Source organism: Lissotriton vulgaris, chromosome 7 (assembly GCF_964263255.1).
Source record: "Lissotriton vulgaris chromosome 7, aLisVul1.2, whole genome shotgun sequence".
In the NCBI taxonomy this organism is placed as follows: Eukaryota; Metazoa; Chordata; class Amphibia; order Caudata; family Salamandridae; genus Lissotriton; species Lissotriton vulgaris.
Window position 1 is genome coordinate 1,113,516,981 of NC_141695.1, and position 23,489 is coordinate 1,113,540,469.

Below are 23,489 nucleotides of genomic sequence, written 5' to 3' on the forward strand. Positions count from 1 at the left end.
CACCTCAGCTCCATCCTGGAAAGTTTTGAGGTAATCCATCAAGCGGGGACCTAGAAAAAAAGGGGGCCCTAAAATGCATTTTTCCCCAAAAATATTCCATAGGAAAATTGAACAGCAATACTGCCAAAAATGGTGGTTGGATTTAGACCAAAAAGCATGCTTTTTGTGTAAATCCACTCAGTAGTTCTTGAGCAATTAATGCTCAAAAACGTTGTGTATTTCATGCCGCTGATGATCCGCAGACCTGACAGATCTCAAGCTGCCACCACATCAACAATGGCGCATGGGGGGGGGGGGGGGGGGGGGGGAGAGGTGTGGTCAAGCATCGGCGCAAAGATGCTCTTTAGAGAAATCTCTATGAAGCTCTATGAAGTTGGGGATGAAGCAGGGAAACTGCAGGCTTGGATCAATCAAGGAGAACAGGCGAACAGACTGGTTGTAGAACTAAAGGACGAGTCCGACATCCAGCTGACAGACCCCCAGGAAATTGCTGATGAGTTTGGGATACACTTTAAGCACATTTATAAATCCCAAACGACCTACACGGAAAAGGAGGCGGAGACCCTGTTGTCAGATATGCCCCTCCCACCCTGTCAGCAGAGGATCACTCGACACTGGACAGTGAACTTGCAAGCACAGAGGTCGAGCGGGCCATAACAGACCTACAGGTCGGGAAAGCAATGGGTCCCAATGGTCTACCCATTGAGTTATACAAATTAGCCCCAGGCAGTATAGCACCACATCTCACCAAGATGTTTTTCGAGAGTCGGGAACAGGGGACACTTCCCGCAAACCAAAGAATGGCCACAATTGTGCTCATTCACAAAAGCTGTAAACCCAATGAAAAATGCTCCTCATATCAGCCGATATCACTGCTCAACGCCGAAGTTAAGAACCTGGCGAAGTTATTGGCCACCTGGCTGCTTCACAGTTATTTCAAAACTTGTACACACTGATCAGTCAGGTTTTATGCCTGCAAGATACACCTCCCTCAATTTGCGACACTTACCCAGAGTGATGGGTAGACTAGACACACTATGGGAGGATGCAGTGGTGGTGTCCCTCAATGCCACCATGGCATTCAACTCGATCGAATGGCCATTCATGTTCACAGTCCTCAGAAAAATGGGCTTCAGCACCAGTTACCTGAGTTGTATTCAACTTCTACATAGTGACCCATTGGCTCAAGGCGTAGTCAATGACCGAAAATACCCAATGTTAGCCCTCGAGAGGAGAACCAGGCAGGGTTGCCCCCTATCCCCACTGCTCTTTGCTCTAATGTTGGAACCATTAGCAATGTGGATATGGAAAGATCCAATCATGAGGGAACTCTGGTGGTCAGAGGGTTCGGAGGACTGTATCTCCCTATACGCAGATGATATTCTGTTGTATCTGGCATCACCAGGAACCTCAATAAACAGAGCGCTCCATCCGCCTGATTCATGAAGCAAAAATGCACTCGCAAAGGGCAAGATTCTCAGAATCTTGCCTTTTGCGAGTGCAATTTTGGCATTTGGGATTCACAATCCCAAATGCTAAAATCGCTAATGAGGAATTAGCAAATATGCGAGGATTAGCATTTAAGGAATCTCTATTAGAGATTCCTTAAATGCTATTCATGACACTTGCAAAAATTGCGATTTAGCAAAATTGGGCCGCTATTTACCGAGAGGTCAGACCTCTCGGTAAATAGCAAAAACACAGAAAAATGCTTTTAAAAGCATTTTTCTAAGTTGCATGTTGCACACACACATGTCCTTTGGACATGTGTGTGCGCAACACCTGTTCAAATGTGCATTTTAGGGGCGCTACAGGGTGTCCTTTGGACACCCCTGGCACCCTTAAAATCGCTATCTGATTTGAGAGTAGCAAATTGCTACTCGCAAATAAGGGATACTCCCCATTCATTCCTATGGGCCTTTTGGCCCATAGGATTGAATGGGGAGAAATTCCTTTTTTTGCGAGTAGCAAATTGCTACTCGCAAATAAAGAACATGTAGGAATCGCTATTGATTTAGCAATTCCTACATGAATGCCGTTTTGCGTGTCCTCAATAGCGAGTCGCTATGATTCGCTATTAGGGCCACGCAAAACGGCCCGTACATGAATCAGGCTGCATATCTTCACAAATTTTGGGACGTACTCGGGATACAGTTAAACTGGTATAAATCAGCCATTTATGTGTTGAGGGGCTGGATCCCTCCCCTACCCAAAGGATATATGATAACAGAGGCGAATGAGGGATTCAAATACCTGGGCATATATGTCACTACAGACCTGACATTGTGTTATGAAGGAAATCTTTTAACTCATTTGCAGCGGCTTATGAGTGATGTCAAGCACTGAAAGTCACTCCCACTGTCTTTACTGGGCTGTGCCACATTATTCAAAATGTTGTCCTTACCACATTTTTTATACATGCTACAAAACTCCCAGTAGAAACAGATTATTTTAAAGCCATTGAAGGCAAACACAGAGAGCTCCTATGGGAGGGGAAACTACCCTGTATATTGACCAAAATCATGGTGGTATGATGGAGGAATAGGACTCCCAGATGTCAAAAGATACTACTGGGCGGCACAATTAGCGCTGGGACACCGCCGTTGGGGGTAGCCGCGCGCTTTACAAATTTCTAAATAAATAAATTAAATAAATTAACCAATGTGTATATATAGGCCCCAAGACGACCAGGGATATCATATGGATAGATGGCTCATTAACAGCCCAACTGCGCATGTGGTCCACATATGGCACACAGTTAACAAGAGCATGGGGTGGGCAGGGAAAATAACACATGCCACCCCTCTCTGGGACACAGAACGAGTTGGCACCCTACGAAACAGTAAGGGCTTTAACTGCAGGGACATGAAAGGAATTGCCCGGGTTGAGAATTTGCTGAAAAAGGGGGATATGATTCCCTCCGTACAGTTGCAAACTGAATTTGAACTGGCAGAAACAGAGAATTTTAGGTACTTGCAGATAAGACACGCTTACCGAGCTTTTATTCCAAGAGGAAAGTCACTTCCTGAATTCTCCACACTCGAAGACAGAATTCTGGATGAACCCATGCCAAATAAATCTATCTCCATGACATACCAGAAATTAAGCAATAACATGCCTGACCCCCTCCTTTAATTCCGAACATACTGGGAACAAGATGTCGCAGATCTGGAGGACGAGGAGTGGCAGGAAGCCTTGGCATCCCCCAGAGAAATTGCAATCTCCTCCAGGCTAAGACTGGTACAACTAAAAGTACTGCGCAGAACATACCAATGCGGTCCAGTGCTCGTGAAAATGGGTTACAGAGACGACTCTGAATGTAGGAGATGGTGCGGTCAGGCAGGTACATTCATCCATATTCTCTGTGAATGTGCACACATTAGAAGATATTGGACAACATTGATACAATGTATTGCGGAAGAAAATAGAACCCAAGACCAGACTATGCCTCTTAAATATCTGGGGCCCACAGACTTAAATAGTAAAAAGAAAATCTGGGTAATGCTGGGAATGATCGTCGCTAAGCATAACATCGCTACACTGTGGGGATCACAAAAAGTACCAACAATCACTGCATGGAAGAGGGATATGGACTGGTGCATGTTAATGGAAAGGACAATATATGAATCAAGGGGCTGTCCCAGGAAATGGTCACAAATATGGAGAAAGTGGAATGAGTATAGAGGGAGTATCTGTGAGCCTCTGAGGGTGGAACGGCGCCATATTACGTTACACTGCGAGTAAAACTTGACAGGCACTGTGTTAATAGATAGAACATGATGGACTCGAATTTGATAAAACATGTCTCATTATAATTGTATGACGCAGTGTACTGACTTGCAAAATGTTTGTAAAGTGTTGAAGCTGTCATCAATAAAAAGGATTATAAAAAAAAAAAAAAAAACAATGGCATGGTGGCAGCCAACGTAGGCCTAGAAAAAAAGGTAAACAAAAAAACATACGTGGGCAGAGTAGGGATACCCTGACCACACAGGCCTGGTGAGTGGGTTTAGAGGGAGCACACCTGGGGCCAACAACATTTTTTACATTTTGCTGTGACTTTGCACTACGAATCTGTTATAATTTCTTTTAAATATGGTTTTATGGAAAGAATAGATAAAGTTATCCTAACTATAACTTATCTGTAACCTTTGTTTCCCCTTGCAATGTCAATGGTTTTTATGTTTTTAATGAAAATCTGTTTCAAATTGTAGTATTGAGTGTTATTTATTAAGGAGTAATTCATTGGAATGTCATACAATAAAATGAAGGTGTAGTATAATGTATTGGGGTAGAGTGGGAAACAGGGTAGTGGAGTGTTGTACAGTGGAGTTCTATAGGCTACAGTAGTGTGTTGTACAGTGGAGCTGCACAGAGAGGACAAATGGACAGTGGCATAGAGTGAGATAAATTCTCATATGGTTGAGTAGAGTGGAGTAGACTTCAGTGGACTTACGTAACGTATTGTAAAATGGAGTAAAGTATAATATAGTGTATCAGTGTATCGTGTAGTAGAGTGGTGTAGAGTTGTTTATAGTGTAGTTGTGTAGAGTATAGTAGAGTAAACTATTCTGAATTGGAGTGGTGTCCCGTACAATAGAGTACTGAAAAGGGGTGTTTTGTGGAATAGAGCATCCTAAAATGAAGTGTATGGGTATAGATTGGGCTTTAAAGTTAGCGGAATGTACGTGGATAGAGTGAAGTAGAGTTGTCTACAGTGCCATAAAGTGCAATATAGTTTTATAGAGGGTAGATCTAGCGAAGGCAGTATAGTTTGAAGTACGATACACTGCAGAAGCGTAAAGTGAAGTACCATACAGTTGAATGCCACATGGTAGAATAGTGTACAATGCAAAACCATACAGTCTAAAAGTGTACAGTGGAGTGTAGAAGAGTAAATTGCCAGAAAGTTGAACAGTGAGCACTGGAGTGTCATAGAGTGGAGTTCCATACACTGGAATACCATACAGTATAGTGAAGTACAGTGAAGTGGCGTACAGTGGATTAGCGCACAGTGGAGTAGAGTACAAAGTGAAGTGGCATACAGTGCCGTGTGATCAGGAATGATATTAAGTCAAGCAAGTGGTGTACAAAGGGGTGCCATCCAATGGAACAGCATAAAATGGAGTGTTGTAGAGTGCTTTGGCATACATTAGAGTGGCAAACATTGGAGTGTGGAAAAGCATAGAGTGACTTGGAGAAGAGTAAAGTGGCGTACAGTGGAACAGTCTATAGTGGAGTAGCCACAGTGGAGTTGGGTACAGTGGAGTGGACTGGATTGCATCCAATCGAGTGTATACAGAGGAGTTGCTTACAATGGAGTCACAAATACTGCAGTGGCATACAGTGGGGTGGGGCAGAGTGGAATAGCATTTAGGTAAGTGTTGTCGAGGGGAGTGTCATCCAAAGGAATAACATAGAATGGAATGGCATACAGGGGAGTGGCGTCCAGTGGCATAGCGTGCATTGGAGTACCATACAAAGAAAAAGTGTAAAAGGGAGTGTCATAGAGTGGATTGGCATAAGTTGGAATATCGTACACTTTTGTGGAGTAAGGATGTTGTTAAAATCTGGAGGACTGTGGATTACGTTGTGCAGGGTAACACAAGGCAGCAACTTGCGCTGCATTGCGTTTCTGAACATGTACCAAGCAAAGCAGGGCGTAGTATGGTGGCGACGTAGGGCAGGGCAATACTTCTGTAAATGTTACAAAAGTATTGCCCTGCACTATGTGTAATGCAATTAAATCCCAAATGTGCACCCTAGTGATATATTGTGCCATGGTATTCCACCGTAATTTAGGAGTACATTGTTGTACATAGCGATAATAAGCCAGTTTATAATTGGCTGACGTCTACCCTCCCCAGGACCAATATTGCTTTAAAAAAAATTGATAGGGGCCACCACAGAGGGCCCAAGGGACCACCCTTTTCCTGGGGTGGCCCATGAACGGGAAAGTCATTCATGATCCTGGGGACCGCCACATCCCGGGCTGGCTCCTGCTATGTGCCAGTGCCCACCCCCGGAACATTGCTGTTTGCTTTTGCATGGAGAGAGAATTGCCAGCTACTGCCAAGCAAAAGCAAACAATCAGGTTCCAGTGGACGGGGCTGTCAATGTGGTCCCACCGCTGGTAGCAGAGGTTTCATCTCCTTCCCTGACTGCTGGCATGCCTGCAGGGAAAGAGATGAAACAATTTTAGAAGCTTCCTCCATGCAGCAGCAATGTCGGCTCCTGTAAGAGCCAGGGAGCCGGGTGGGACCACGGGTCCTGAGGCTCCCTCTGCGGTCCTTGAGGGAAAAAAGGAGAAAGAGGCAAAAAAAAGGTCAGACATGAACAGAAAGAGGCAGAATAAAGGTCAGCAACAAGCAGAAAGACGCAAGATAAAGGTGAGAAATGAATAGAAAGAGGAAGAATAAAGGTGAGAAATTAGTAGAAAAAGGCAGAATAAAGGTCAGCAATGAGCAGGAAGAGGCAAAATAAAGGAGAGAAACGAGCAGAAAGAGGCAGAATAAAGGTCCGAAATTAGCAGAAAGAGGCAAAATAGAGACCAGTAATGGGCAGAAAGAGTGCCCATGCACATGGCATTTGACAAGGTCTTTACTGGAAGTAGCTGCAAGCTGAATGGAAGTGCCCTTTCCCTAGAGACTCAAGAGGCCTACCACAAGCTCATCAATAAGGCCCTACACTTATACTGCGCTGGGAAGGAAAGCCCCAAATGGCATGTGTTCTGACCGGAGGCCCAATGCTCTGACATATCCAAGACGGAGTGGGGAATTGGTCTGTGAGGGACACAGCCACGGCCCGCATATGATATACCCCCGCCATGGTGCAATTTAAACCACGGAACCAGAAGGTGAGAGGCAGCCAGCCGGCTTTTGATAAATATTTACCAGGGCAATCAGGCATTGGAGATGTATATATGAGCTGGGGGATTGGAGGCAGGGCAGCAACACCTATTGGAGGGGGTGGTGAGCTTCTCCTCCTGCGGAAGCGGATGGACTAGGATCTGGTAAGCCTTGTCGGTTGGGAGGCTCCCCCACATGCACCTTGCAGAAGCACAGATTTTCAGTTGTCCCCGTATGGTGTAAATAGAAACATGGCTGAGGCCCACATGCCCACTATTGTACACCTGACAGAGCCGCTGAGAGCAATTTATCGTATCATGACCATGATTGGATGCGGCAGCTTTTTGGTCAAATGCCATTGGAAGCTCTAAACAGTCATTATTGGCTGACCTTCCACTATGCCTACTTCACCTGCATGGAACCTGTGTTCTACTGCCTCCCGTGCCCTTTTCAATGGGCCCTGGATGTCTGCCTCTTCAATAGCCCGTACGCTGCCCTGGATTGTGAACTGTTGATGGGTCTGTTGATGGCTCATGACCAGGACTATTCTGTGGGTAGGGGTTTTGTGTATGATTCTGTGCTTGGACCATCATCAGACATGAGTACCTGTGTTCGTGCACATTGCCTCTTGGATCGGAGTTTCATCGAGGTTCACGTAGGTTGCCCTGAAATGCTCCTAAATGCCTCTGGATATGAGGAACATGTTGGTTAGTTCGAATTGCTGAATTAGATGGCATACCTTTTAAGTATTGAAGGTTCAGACAGTCTGTTGGAGCTTATGGCGTTCCACTTCTCCAGTGAACTTTTTTGACCAGATGATTTGCTATGAATGGATGTCTTATTCAGCGTCAAAATATTTTTTCTCTCTCTTCCTCAATTTTAATTTTCAGTCCACCAACATTCCACTTTGGATTTCAGTGCCTCTTTGGCTTTCCACAAAGTCGCTTTGCCTCTGCTTACCCAAGATTTATGTTTTGTTAAGTTAGAATGAGCACTCTGCAGACTGTCCGCAGCTTTTCACACGCTACTACACAAGTTTATTTTCCAAAGGTCTTTTCTACCATTTTCACATTAGAACCTGAAGCTCTGTTCACATTCTGAATGCTCCTGGGATTTAGGGGCTCATTAGGATGGCAGGCGACATGAATCCGCCCGCCATCGTTGCGGTGTTTGGGACCGCCCGCCAGTCTTGAAACGGTCCCACCACTGCAATCACATTGCGCCCACCAGTATGGCAGGCGCATCCAGGGTATTTAAAAATGCTGATGGTGCTTCTGGCTGTAATGTAATGCTGTGCATTGCCCTGCACTACGTCGCAGGCACCACGCGGTGCCTGCCACGTAGTGCAGGGAAATGCAGGGGTTTACCATGGGTGCCCCCCCAGTGCAGCAACTCCTCCCCCCAAGACAAGGGGGCCCGCAACGGGCTCCCAATCCCTGCCAGCCTTTCCATGGAGGTTTAACCCCCATGGAAAGGCTGGTTTATGCCAGCATTGCAATCTGGCGGGCGGTACCTGCTAGGCACCGCCACCATTTTCCCGGTCCTGTCCGCTCCGCCAGGCAATCGATTGCCTGTAGCAGAAGCTTGGCGGGCGGTCTTTGCTCCCGCCATGCTTGCGGAATGATTCCCCCCACCATCGTAACGTGGTGGGGGGAAATTGGCAATAAGATGGCGAAGGGCCCGCCACCGCAGGGCTGGCTGTGGCGGGCAGCCGCCATCCTAATGACCACCTTAGTATGAACATTGTGAGCAAGGTCAAACAACAATGCGGCTTAATATTCAGTTCTGGTCTGGCCCTAGTGATGGAGCAGATTTCATCTGCAGTCAGGCATTGTTTTATTTTTTGTGCTTCAGACAGACTGCATTTAAATTGCCACGCACATTTTGGTGCAAGTTAAAAACATGGCACATAAAAAAAACATGAAAGTGAGGCCTATTTAGTCTGAAATGCTTCTGCTGAATTAACATGTGTTTTGCAATGTAGAGAAAAGTGGCCTTTTTAGCTTTGAAGATTAATAGAATATGTTTCTCTCTTCCCAGCGCATCCCATGTAATCTACATTCACTATTTCTGTCTTAAAAGACTTTGACTTGTTGCATATTTTGATAAATATTTTCAGTTAATAACACCTCTTTTACTTTGTTGCACATTGCATATTTATTTTGCATGTTGTCATAAATAATAGAAAAGCTGGTTTACACTAGTAGCTTGGCTAGGTAAACATTTATAAGGAGTATTAGTATGAAGTTGGGAAACATAATGGGCTGATTTACATGAAATTAACATTATCTTTTTGTTTATTTTATTTTTGGGGCCTACCATTAAATGGCTGCCTGTGAAACCATCAAAAGCTATGGCTTGCTTTGAATGAGAAAGGAGTATGCGCAGACTGTGGCAGCTTTCCTCATGCCAAGAAGTGAAGGACAGCTTGAACTGTACATTCTTCTGATTGTGCCAATGTACCAGCTAACTAACGTATCCGTCCTACTGCGCTGAGAAAAGGAAGGAAGAATTAAAATGAAACATTTTCCCTAGTAAATGTTGCAAATGTTTATAAATGTATTATTCATGTATGCTTCTTTTGTTAAAACTGTTTTTTTAATGCGTCAGGAAAGTGCAAACTCATGCCATCATAACTGACCAATCAGTACAGGTTTTCCTGAAAGATGTTACATCTTTGTGTAGTCTGCCAACATTTTGTGTATAAAACTGACCTCTCCAAAGGAGGGGTGGTTTTCTCAGCTCAGCTGGCTTCTAGGATCATTAGGGGGTGTGTGAGCTCTTGAAGAGAAGGAACAGATTAGGCCAGACAGCCTATGGGTTAGGTACGAGAACGTCCCGGGAGATTGCTGAAGGGGAGGTGCGTCCGAGGAGACTCAGGGGGAGGTTTCTCGCTTCCACGTCATATCTTGGCACTGCAGGCGCATTCCTTTGAGGTCTTGTGAAGGAGGGGCTATCTCACTCCCTGCTTGCTCTTTAGAGACAGACAGATGCAGAAGAACAGCTGATTAAATAGAATTAGATGCTAAACTTTCAGTTATGCTTTACTAATTAATTAGGTCTGAAATGATTTATTTGTCTTATGCATTTATTTCTCTTTATGGGAGATTTTTGCAAACTATTTGATTTTTGATTAGCCTTGCAAGACTATTTTTCTTAGAAACTCCTTAAGAATTTTGAATGACATTTTGCGCCACATTTTTTATCCTATATATAATGCTTATATGCAGACTGTAAAATGTTCTGTATTAATGCTATTTTTCCTGTTTTCCAAATTCTGTAACCTGATTGATATTTTACTAATGAATAAAGGGTCAGAGAAAAATTAACTTTTGACTAGAAAATAAAACCCTTTAAAATAATCAACAACTCTCTTTATTGGCTTACAATAATAATTGTATTTTTGACTGTTCATGATTATTAAAGTCTCCTGAAGGTAAATTCATGGTGTGAAGGGCCCAACACCTTTTGAGCGGTAAATTAGAGGTAGCATGAGGGTTTTGCATTGAGAAATTACCAGAAGAAATTACCGCTCCATCAGTTTTTGGTAATCAGAGGATGGTCATTATTGATTAGTTTGGTGATTAATGATTATTGATTTCACCATCAACTACTCAACTAATGGATCATTGACCTTAAGAGGGAAATAAAATAATTGCCCAAGTTAGATAAATGTCCAAGTCCTGATTCCTGACTCCAATGCTCAGAACCTGAAGACTGGCAAAGCAGTACTGAAAGGTGATGCAAGAAGTGGTGTGAGTATAAATAGGGTTGTGAAATGTTGTTAATATGCTAGCATGTATGTATTTTTGAAGTGTTGAAAATAGTAAAGATTTTTTTTTACTGTTGGTGACATTTTGCTCATTTTGAATTGATGGTGTTATTGATTATATTGGTAATTTCATAGGACATAATTTTTGGTTATTGATTACATGTTTTAACTCTTCATGTTAAGTTAGTGTCTTGTTCTATGTTGTTTGAAACACGCAGGTATGCACACCTGTGGAATCCCGGGAAGGAATAGCGGGTGGTAAATGGAAGCCACACTGCACTGAGGTTACTTGTCTGTTGGAATAGCACTGAGAAGCTAGGTAGGGCTGGCAGTGTTAAATTAGGGACTATTTTCTGTGTGAATGATTGTAGCAAAGAGTTCGCTGGTGAAACTTTGGTCTGATATCACCTAGAAAGGGTCACACCAAAGGAGTAGCAGGTTCTTCTGAGCTTGAGTGACAGCAAAAGGGTTCGCTGGTGAAACTTTGGACTAAGATATATCCTGAAGGATAAGTCCAAAGGAGTAGCAGGTTCTTCTGAGCTTGTGTGACAGGTAAGCGGAAGGGATTTACCTGTAGTGTTTGAAGAGTAAACGGAAGGTCTTACTTTGTGAAGGGTAAGCGGAATGTGTTACTCGCAGTGAATATAAATCTATCCTTTATTTAGCACAACAGACAGAGTAGCGAATGTATTTATGTTGTTACTAACAGAGGTATTGATTCAGAGAAATATTGCAGTAAGATTTTGTGGAGGTTCAGTAGTAGGAGTGAAACTGACTAAAATTGAGATTGACAGCTTTGGAGAAAAGAAATTGCATTGAACTATTGCAAAAATGAAATTGTTTGAAGGCTTAAAGAAGCTGTTAGGAGGTAAAGTGAAAAAATCGTTTTTTATTGGTGATGCTCCTGAAGGAACACCTGTGCATTTTATGTCTACCAATTTGGGACAAAATACATGTATGTGGGTTCACCAATGGTGCAAGATTACTGAAAAAGAGGGTGCTTTGAGGTTTCCAAAAGATGGTACTTTTGAATTGCAAATTATTGACAAATTAAGGGAAGTGTTATGCGAAATAAAGACACCATCTAAAGCTGCACAATTTGAGGCCTTAAGCTCGTGGGAAAAGACAACAAGAGAGAAAGCAAGTGAGGATAAAAAGGTAAAGCACCAAATACAGGAGAAGAGAATTAATGATGATAAAGAGCTTCAAATAAATAATGATTCAGGGGATAAAATAATGGATGCATGGTTAACTGAGTGTCCACCACTTTATGTGGTTCCCATTAAAAATACTGAAAATAGTGTACTAGTAAGCACTACAGTGGCTACTGCTTCTGTTGAGCAGAGAAAAACACAGATTGAGAAAACTGTGCAAACATTTTATATTGACCCATTACCGGTTGATTCAGCACTGACAGTGATACCTCCAGGTGTTACTGCTTCAAATGTGCCTGATTCAGTCCAAGAATTGCTAACTGCAGATGCACAGATAATACATAGAAAAATTATTACTGTCCCAATTAATATGGCCCCTACTGAAAAGGTTCAAAGAGCTGCAGAAGGAGTGATTATGGCAGAGTTTATTTCAGAAACTCAGAATTCACAGATTATTGAACAGAAATTACCCCAAGCACTGAAAGTTGAGGGAAAAATGGCCTTTACATTATCTACAGCTCAGGATAAAATAAATGTATTTGAAAATGGGATTTCTCAAACCTGCTTTGAGGAAGCAGCAGTGATTAAAAAGATAGAAAACATGGGAGAACACATCAACACAGGCCCTGAAAAAGAGAGACAGCTTAGTGTTTTAAATTCAGCACTTGAACGTGGAGAAAGTAACAGTCCATGCTGTTTAAATCATGAAAATGTGAACCAGTGTCAGGAAAAAAGAATTAATTTCCCTGAGTGAGGAAACAGTTTCATGTGCATTAACTACACATAATGGCCTGACAGATTTGGCTCAAAAATATGAAACTGATGTTTTAGGAAGTTTTTCATCTCAGAAAGGTTTTAGGGTACATATGGATGATGAAGCAAATGAGAAAATGTGTTCTTCAGAAATGCAATTGCACATTGCAGAAATAAAATATATTTTTAAATGCAATGGGTTTGAGAAATTAGGAGACACATGGGCAAGAAAACATGAGAAGAAAAAGAAACCACCAGACCTAGCAAAGAAACTGGATAAGGAAAAGAAGCCACCAGATTTAGTTGAGAAAAATAATAAGCAGAATGAGGGAGAAGCTTTTGCTTACTCATTGAGAGAAAAGGTGGGAGAAGTGCATGTTCCTATGCCACAGAATAAAAGTGAACTTGCAGCATTTCTGAACACATTCCCATACTTGAGAGACAGAATTATGCTGTAGTACTCACAAGTTGATGGATTTGATGACATTTTAAAAGAGTTGTGCATTAATTTGGAAATATTCTTTTACATTGCCATGCAGACTAAATTGTGGTTTGAATCTAAAGTTGTTCAAGGGCCAAGTAAGGAGACAGTGAAAAGGGTTTGCATGAATGCACCATCATTTTCTGTTGTTATGGAGGAAAATATAGCAGTGATTATTTTCCTGAAGGGTGGAGTGCCAGTAAAGGATGTTGATTGGGTACAGATTAAAATAACACAGGGTGGAAGTAAAGGTGTTTTGGTTTGTGAAAATTCAGGGATGGATGTTGTACTGCTGGAAAATGTGTCCTTTTGCCATCTTTATAGCAGATTTGAGCATTGGAAGAAGAAAAATAAATTTAAACATGATGCACAAAAACATGGAGAAATGCAGATGCAAAATATGCAAGCTAAGCAAATGCAAATGTCAGTTCTGAAACAGGTACCTATGGCAGGAATGTTTCAAGCAAAGGTCCCACAAAATATGGAAAAAGCTCAAATTAATTTAAATAAGGTGTCCAGAGCAAATGTGAATTTTTTCCAGAGACAAAATCAAAACCCAGTCCAACAGGTTGCTGTGTTTGAAAATGAGAGTTTTAACCCTCACAATTCTGAATTTACCAAGTCCATTGTGAAGGCAGTGGAAAGTCCAGATTTAATTGCAGGAGTTTTAAACAAAGAAATTATAAACCCAGTTTTAGAAAAATTTGCACCAAAATTAGGCCCATTTGAGGAGGATTGCAAAACTGTAGTCTGTGACTCAGGCCAAGCAGGAAAACAATTATTTTGCAAATTAAGCAGCAGAGATTACTGTACATCAGATAGTGTTATTTTTCAGATTCCTGATGACGATGTACATTTTAAAATGGCCCAACAAGAAACAGCTGTAGCATTATTTTCAGAAAAGACAGTTGAAAAATTACCTTCTGCTTTGGAAAAAACTGAAATTAGAGAGTTCACAGAGAAGGATGCCAGATTAATAAAATGTGCAGAACATGTCTTATTAAAATTAGAACCAAATGACATGCATTCAGGAACACCATCAGTTGCAGGAATTTTACCAATAAAAGGATTTTTGATGGACTTGATTGGAAGTTTGTGTAACTTTCTGATCACAGGTTCACAGAAAATAAATGAAAAGAACAGAATAGTGCAGGAGATTAAAAGCATATTTTTTCCATGTTGTCCTGTGGTACCGAATCCAGCCAAAATATTTTTTCACATTCCATGTGCTGAAGAATGGCTTACTTTTATTGATTTTTGCAAAGTCCATGTAACAGTGCCAATGCATGAGAATAGTCAGGAGTACTGTCAAAAAGCAGATGAATATCTGGGACACAAAATTGGAAAGGGAGGTAGAAAGGTGTCACCAGAGAGGGTGGAAATGATTTCCAAGAAAAATCCACCTCAAATTCAGAAAGAAGTCGGGACATCTTTGGGAATGGCTAGCTGCTGTAGAGAGTGGTTACCAAACCTTTCCCTAGTGGCTAAGCCTTTACTGAGGCTGACACATGAGGATGTGTCTGATCCGCTTCCATTGGACAACAATTGCACAAAAGCATTCCTAGAGTTGAAAGAGAAAGGATGTTGCGCCCCAGCACTAGGAATGAAAGTTTATTTAAAAGAAAATATACCAATTTGCAGTGAGAGGGAGGGCTGCACTCTCTCATTGCCTATTCAAAAAGATGACTGTGTTCAAAGGTCTGTGATGTATTGCCCAATGACCTTTGACCCTAACTTCACAGAAATGTCAGCAAATGATTTGGTTTGTGATGATAATGAATATGAGTGTCTAAATATCATGAAAATATGCATAAAGCCAAAATCAGACTTTAATGATGAATGTCTGAGTCAGCCCAACAATGTCCATTTTGTAGATAGCCCATGTTTGAAAGGTGACACATTAAAAGCAGCACATGCTGTGCTCCTTATACATTATGTTGTCAAAGCTTCATGGCTCTTAGTAATTACCCCAGCCCAAAATTCGAAATTGATGGCCCTTACCATAACATGCAGTATATCTGCTCAAATTAGAGTCACTGTTGTCATGGGAGAGAGAAATGCTAATTCAGTTGCACACATTTGTGTTCTGTTAGCATGCACATTCTATGGAATCTTCACAGGTGAATTAAAAGAGGCTCAAGAAAATGTTTTTGAAGCAGGACAACAGGGTTGTATCAGAACTGTTTTTGAGAAAAGTGACAACTGCATAGTGGCAAAAGTGTTATTGCAAAGACTGATGCCCAGGTATAGATTGCCAGTTTCTCTGAAATCAGATTATAATGAGGTCTCAAAGATAATGAGTGCAGAACAACAGATTGGACAAGGAATGGATTGCAGCTATCTGCCTGAAGTGTCAAGCATAATAAAGCATCACAATGGCAGCACTGAGTTACCTTTTGCAAAAGACGGTGTCTCACCAACACCAAAGTGGCTTGAAAATGCATATGCAAATGCACTTGTGGAAAACACTGAGGAGAACACTAGCCATGGCTGTTTAGGTCTGGTTGATGTACAGTGTGCAGTTTCTCACCAGATTGCAGCTGCTACACAAGATCTGCATAATGGATGGTGCAACGGCTTTGGTCTGAGAGATGAAGTGGTGAATCATCTGAATCTGATCAAAGTGAAAATAAGAGTGAAAGGCATTGGTTGAAAAAGTGCCAAGGATTGATGGTGCTCTGTCAGAGTTTCTCAGCACCTAAGTAGTCTAATTTGCATTGAAAAAGGTACAGAATGCCAATGAGCCATTCTGATGGCAAGCTGATGACAAAGAGAAAAGAAATGCTGAAACTGTCCTGTTGAATTCCTTTTTTTTATTTTAGTTACTTATTTTAAAAAAGACTAACTGTTTCAAGAAGCTACTTACAGAACTCTGCACTAAAACATTTGAGCTTGGCTATATATGATCTGATTACAGATAGACTTGTGTTTGCCTTAGAAATAGATTTAAAATTGTTATATGCTCAGCTTTTGCAATTTAAAATAAATGTCACTTGTGAAAATGAAATATGTGTGATGAATTATAAATCAATTTATTATGATTTGAATCATCAGAAGGGTGGATTGATGGAGCAGATTTCATCTGCAGTCAGGCATTGTTTTATTTTTTGTGCTTCAGACAGACTGCATTTAAATTGCCACGCACATTTTGGTGCAAGTTAAAAACATGGCACATGAAAAAAACATGAAAGTGAGGCCTATTTAGTCTGAAATGCTTCTGCTGAATTAACATGTGTTTTGCAATGTAGAGAAAAGTGGCCTTTTTAGCTTTGAAGATTAATAGAATATGTTTCTCTCTTCCCAGCGCATCCCATGTAATCTACATTCACTATTTCTGTCTTAAAAGACTTTGACTTGTTGCATATTTTGATAAATATTTTCAGTTAATAACACCTCTTTTACTTTGTTGCACATTGCATATTTATTTTGCATGTTGTCATAAATAATAGAAAAGCTGGTTTACACTAGTAGCTTGGCTAGGTAAACATTTATAAGGAGTATTAGTATGAAGTTGGGAAACATAATGGGCTGATTTACATGAAATTAACATTATCTTTTTGTTTATTTTATTTTTGGGGCCTACCATTAAATGGCTGCCTGTGAAACCATCAAAAGCTATGGCTTGCTTTGAATGAGAAGGGAGCATGCGCAGACTGTGGCAGCTTTCCTCATGCCAAGAAGTGAAGGACGATTTACAAAAAGGGGGTGGTGATGAACAGAGTGTCTGAGTTAAACAGACCACTCTTACCCAGTCCAAAGATCAGGGCTTGATCCATCACCGTTATTTATCTCACTGCCCCATCCCAGCTCAGAACCTGGCTATATGCAAATCAGTCTGTCCCTGGCCCAGTGCATCATGGGAACAGGGCAGACTAAACTACCAAGCCAATTCTTCACCAGAAAGGAGACAAGCTACCGGGGACCGGTTTCTGGCATTTCAGCCTTCTTCGGCCCGGCTTGCTTGAATCCTGATGGAGCAGTGAGAAAGGGACTCATGTCTGAGTATACCCTGCCACACCTATAGTGGCCAAAAACGATTTACAAAAAGGGGGTGGTGATGAACAGAGTGTCTGAGTTAAACAGACCACTCTTACCCAGTCCAAAGATCAGGGCTTGATCCATCACCGTTATTTATCTCACTGCCCCATCCCAGCTCAGAACCTGGCTATATGCAAATCAGTCTGTCCCTGGCCCAGTGCATCATGGGAACAGGGCAGACTAAACTGCCAAGCCAATTCTTCACCAGAAAGGAGACAAGCTACCGGGGACCGGTTTCTGGCATTTCAGCCTTCTTCGGCCCGGCTTGCTTGAATCCTGATGGAGCAGTGAGAAAGGGACTCATGTCTGAGTATACCCTGCCACACCTATAGTGGCCAAAAACGATTTACAAAAAGGGGGTGGTGATGAACAGAGTGTCTGAGTTAAACAGACCACTCTTACCCAGTCCAAAGATCAGGGCTTGATCCATCACCGTTATTTATCTCACTGCCCCATCCCAGCTCAGAACCTGGCTATATGCAAATCAGTCTGTCCCTGGCCCAGTGCATCATGGGAACAGGGCAGACTAAACTACCAAGCCAATTCTTCACCAGAAAGGAGACAAGCTACCGGGGACCGGTTTCTGGCATTTAAGCCTTCTTCGGCCCGGCTTGCTTGAATCCTGATGGAGCAGTGAGAAAGGGACTCATGTCTGAGTATACCCTGCCACACCTATAGTGGCCAAAAACGATTTACAAAAAGGGGGTGGTGATGAACAGAGTGTCTGAGTTAAACAGACCACTCTTACCCAGTCCAAAGATCAGGGCTTGATCCATCACCGTAATTTATCTCACTGCCCCACCCCAGCTCAGAACCTGGCTATATGCAAATCAGTCTGTCCCTGGCCCAGTGCATCATGGGAACAGGGCAGACTAAACTACCAAGCCAATTCTTCACCAGAAAGGAGACAAGCTACCGGGGACCGGTTTCTGGCATTTCAGCCTTCTTCGGCCCGGCTTGCTTGAATCCTGATGGAGCAGTGAGAAAGGGACTCATGTCTGAGTATACCCTGCCACACCTATAGTGGCCAAAAAACGATTTACAAAAAGGGGGTGGTGATGAACAGAGTGTCTGAGTTAAACAGACCACTCTTACCCAGTCCAAAGATCAGGGCTTGATCCATCACCGTTATTTATCTCACTGCCCCATCCCAGCTCAGAACCTGGCTATATGCAAATCAGTCTGTCCCTGGCCCAGTGCATCATGGGAACAGGGCAGACTAAACTACCAAGCCAATTCTTCACCAGAAAGGAGACAAGCTACCGGGGACCGGTTTCTGGCATTTCAGCCTTCTTCGGCCCGGCTTGCTTGAATCCTGATGGAGCAGTGAGAAAGGGACTCATGTCTGAGTATACCCTGCCACACCTATAGTGGCCAAAAACGATTTACAAAAAGGGGGTGGTGATGAACAGAGTGTCTGAGTTAAACAGACCACTCTTACCCAGTCCAAAGATCAGGGCTTGATCCATCACCGTTATTTATCTCACTGCCCCATCCCAGCTCAGAACCTGGCTATATGCAAATCAGTCTGTCCCTGGCCCAGTGCATCATGGGAACAGGGCAGACTAAACTACCAAGCCAATTCTTCACCAGAAAGGAGACAAGCTACCGGGGACCGGTTTCTGGCATTTCAGCCTTCTTCGGCCCGGCTTGCTTGAATCCTGATGGAGCAGTGAGAAAGGGACTCATGTCTGAGTATACTCTGCCACACCTATAGTGGCCAAAAACGATTTACAAAAAGGGGGTGGTGATGAACAGAGTGTCTGAGTTAAACAGACCACTCTTACCCAGTCCAAAGATCAGGGCTTGATCCATCACCGTTATTTATCTCACTGCCCCATCCCAGCTCAGAACCTGGCTATATGCAAATCAGTCTGCCAATTCTTCACCAGAAAGGAGACAAGCTACCGGGGACCGGTTTCTGGCATTTCAGCCTTCTTCGGCCCGGCTTGCTTGAATCCTGATGGAGCAGTGAGAAAGGGACTCATGTCTGAGTATACCCTGCCACACCTATAGTGGCCAAAAACGCAGTGAGCTAAAAAACGGTGTTGGATCTAGCCCTGATCTCTTAACTGGGTGAGAGCTTTCTGCTTAATTCAGAGACTCTGTCCCTCACCACCCCTTGTTCTAAATATTTTTGTCCACCCTAAGCGTGGAAGGGTATTCTCAGATGTGAGACCCTTGCTCATTGCACCATCAGGATTCAAGCAAACCGGGCCGAAGACGGCTGTAATGCCAGAAACCGGTCCCCGGGAGCTTGTTTCCTTCCCAGTGTAAGAATTGGCTTTTGTAGTTTGGTTTGCCCTGTTCCCATCATGCACTGGGACAGGAACAGACTAATTTGCATACAGCCAGGTTCTGAAACTGGGATGGTGCAGTGAGCTAAAAAACGGTGTTGGATCTAGCCCTGATCTCTTGACTGGGTGAGAGCTTTCTGCTTCATTCAGAGACTCTGTCCCTCACCACCCCTTGTTGTAAATATTTTTGTCCACCCTAAGCGTGGAAGGGTATTCTCAGATGTGAGACCCTTGCTCATTGCACCATCAGGATTCAAGCAAACCGGGCCGAAGACGGCTGTAATGCCAGAAACCGGTCCCCGGGAGCTTGTTTCCTTCCCAGTGTAAGAATTGGCTTTTGTAGTTTGGTTTGCCCTGTTCCCATCATGCACTGGGACAGGAACAGACTAATTTGCATACAGCCAGGTTCTGAAACTGGGATGGTGCAGTGAGCTAAAAAACGGTGTTGGATCTAGCCCTGATCTCTTGACTGGGTGAGAGCTTTCTGCTTAATTCAGAGACTCTGTCCCTCACCACCCCTTGTTTTAAATATTTTTGTCCACCCTAAGCGTGGAAGGGTATTCTCAGATGTGAGACCCTTGCTCATTGCACCATCGGGATTCAAGCAAACCGGGCCGAAGACGGCTGTAATGCCAGAAACCGGTCCCCGGGAGCTTGTTTCCTTCCCAGTGTAAGAATTGGCTTTTGTAGTTTGGTTTGCCCTGTTCCCATCATGCACTGGGACAGGAACAGACTAATTTGCATACAGCCAGGTTCTGAAACTGGGATGGTGCAGTGAGCTAAAAAACGGTGTTGGATCTAGCCCTGATCTCTTGACTGGGTGAGAGCTTTCTGCTTAATTCAGAGACTCTGTCCCTCACCACCCCTTGTTGTAAATATTTTTGTCCACCCTAAGCGTGGAAGGGTATTCTCAGATGTGAGACCCTTGCTCATTTCACCATCAGGATTCAAGCAAACCGGACCGAAGACGGCTGTAATGCCAGAAACCGGTCCCCGGGAGCTTGTTTCCTTCCCAGTGTAAGAATTGGCTTTTGTAGTTTGGTTTGCCCTGTTCCCATCATGCACTGGGACAGGAACAGACTAATTTGCATACAGCCAGGTTCTGAAACTGGGATGGTGCAGTGAGCTAAAAAACGGTGTTGGATCTAGCCCTGATCTCTTGACTGGGTGAGAGCTTTCTGCTTAATTCAGAGACTCTGTCCCTCACCACCCCTTGTTGTAAATATTTTTGTCCACCCTAAGCGTGGAAGGGTATTCTCAGATGTGAGACCCTTGCTCATTGCACCATCAGGATTCAAGCAAACCGGGCCGAAGACGGCTGTAATGCCAGAAACCGGTCCCCGGGAGCTTGTTTCCTTCTCAGTGTAAGAATTGGCTTTTGTAGTTTGGTTTGCCCTGTTCCCATCATGCACTGGGACAGGAACAGACTAATTTGCATACAGCCAGGTTCTGAAACTGGGATGGTGCAGTGAGCTAAAAAACGGTGTTGGATCTAGCCCTGATCTCTTGACTGGGTGAGAGCTTTCTGCTTAATTCAGAGACTCTGTCCCTCACCACCCCTTGTTGTAAATATTTTTGTCCACCCTAAGTGTGGAAGGGTATTCTCAGATGTGAGACCCTTGCTCATTGCACCATCAGGATTCAAGCAAACCGGGCCGAAGACGGCTGTCATGCCAGAAACCGGTCCCCGGGAGCTTGTTTCCTTCCCAGTGTAAGAATTGGCTTTTGTAGTTTGTTTTGCCCTGTTCCCATCATGCACTGGGACAGGAACAGACTAATTTGCATACAGCCAGGTTCTGAAACTGGGATGGTGCAGTGAGCTAAAAAACGGTGTTGGATCTAGCCCTGATCTCTTGACTGGGTGAGAGCTTTCTGCTTAATTCAGAGACTCTGTCCCTCACCCCCTTTGTTGTAAATATTTTTGTCCACCCTAAGCGTGGAAGGGTATTCTCAGATGTGGGACCCTTGCTCATTGCACCATCAGGATTCAAGCAAACCGGGCCGAAGACGGCTGTAATGCCAGAAACCGGTCCCCGGGAGCTTGTTTCCTTCCCAGTGTAAGAATTGGCTTTTGTAGTTTGGTTTGCCCTGTTCCCATCATGCACTGGGACAGGAACAGACTAATTTGCATACAGCCAGGTTCTGAAACTGGGATGGTGCAGTGAGCTAAAAAACGGTGTTGGATCTAGCCCTGATCTCTTGACTGGGTGAGAGCTTTCTGCTTAATTCAGAGACTCTGTCCCTCACCACCCCTTGTTGTAAATATTTTTGTCCACCCTAAGCGTGGAAGGGTATTCTCAGATGTGAGACCCTTGCTCATTGCACCATCAGGATTCAAGCAAACCGGGCCGAAGACGGCTGTTATGCCAGAAACCGGTCCCCGGGAGCTTGTTTCCTTCCCAGTGTAAGAATTGGCTTTTGTAGTTTGGTTTGCCCTGTTCCCATCATGCACTGGGACAGGAACAGACTAATTTGCATACAGCCAGGTTCTGAAACTGGGATGGTGCAGTGAGCTAAAAAACGGTGTTGGATCTAGCCCTGATCTCTTGACTGGGTGAGAGCTTTCTGCTTAATTCAGAGACTCTGTCCCTCACCACCCCTTGTTGTAAATATTTTTGTCCACCCTAAGCGTGGAAGGGTATTCTCAGATGTGAGACCCTTGCTCATTGCACCATCAGGATTCAAGCAAACCGGGCCGAAGACTGCTGTAATGCCAGAAACCGGTCCCCGGGAGCTTGTTTCCTTCCCAGTGTAAGAATTGGCTTTTGTAGTTTGGTTTGCCCTGTTCCCATCATGCACTGGGACAGGAACAGACTAATTTGCATACAGCCAGGTTCTGAAACTGGGATGGTGCAGTGAGCTAAAAAACGGTGTTGGATCTAGCCCTGATCTCTTGACTGGGTGAGAGCTTTCTGCTTAATTCAGAGACTCTGTCCCTCACCACCCCTTGTTGTAAATATTTTTGTCCACCCTAAGAGTGGAAGGGTATTCTCAGATGTGAGACCCTTGCTCATTGCACCATCAGGATTCAAGCAAACCGGGCCGAAGACGGCTGTAATGCCAGAAACCGGTCCCCGGGAGCTTGTTTCCTTCCCAGTGTAAGAATTGGCTTTTGTAGTTTGGTTTGCCCTGTTCCCATCATGCACTGGGACAGGAACAGACTAATTTGCATACAGCCAGGTTCTGAAACTGGGATGGTGCAGTGAGCTAAAAAACGGTGTTGGATCTAGCCCTGATCTCTTGACTGGGTGAGAGCTTTCTGCTTAATTCAGAGACTCTGTCCCTCACCACCCCTTGTTGTAAATATTTTTGTCCACCCTAAGCGTGGAAGGGTATTCTCAGATGTGAGACCCTTGCTCATTGCACCATCAGGATTCAAGCAAACCGGGCTGAAGACGGCTGTAATGCCAGAAACCGGTCCCCGGGAGCTTGTTTCCTTCCCAGTGTAAGAATTGGCTTTTGTAGTTTGGTTTGCCCTGTTCCCATCATGCACTGGGACAGGAACAGACTAATTTGCATACAGCCAGGTTCTGAAACTGGGATGGTGCAGTGAGCTAAAAAACGGTGTTGGATCTAGCCCTGATCTCTTGACTGGGTGAGAGCTTTCTGCTTAATTCAGAGACTCTGTCCCTCACCACCCCTTGTTGTAAATATTTTTGTCCACCCTAAGCGTGGAAGGGTATTCTCAGATGTGAGACCCTTGCTCATTGCACCATCGGGATTCAAGCAAACCGGGCCGAAGACGGCTGTAATGCCAGAAACCGGTCCCCGGGAGCTTGTTTCCTTCCCAGTGTAAGAATTGGCTTTTGTAGTTTGGTTTGCCCTGTTCCCATCATGCACTGGGACAGGAACAGACTAATTTGCATACAGCCAGGTTCTGAAACTGGGATGGTGCAGTGAGCTAAAAAACGGTGTTGGATCTAGCCCTGATCTCTTGACTGGGTGAGAGCTTTCTGCTTAATTCAGAGACTCTGTCCCTCACCACCCCTTGTTGTAAATATTTTTGTCCACCCTAAGCGTGGAAGGGTATTCTCAGATGTGAGACCCTTGCTCATTTCACCATCAGGATTCAAGCAAACCGGGCCGAAGACGGCTGTAATGCCAGAAACCGGTCCCCGGGAGCTTGTTTCCTTCCCAGTGTAAGAA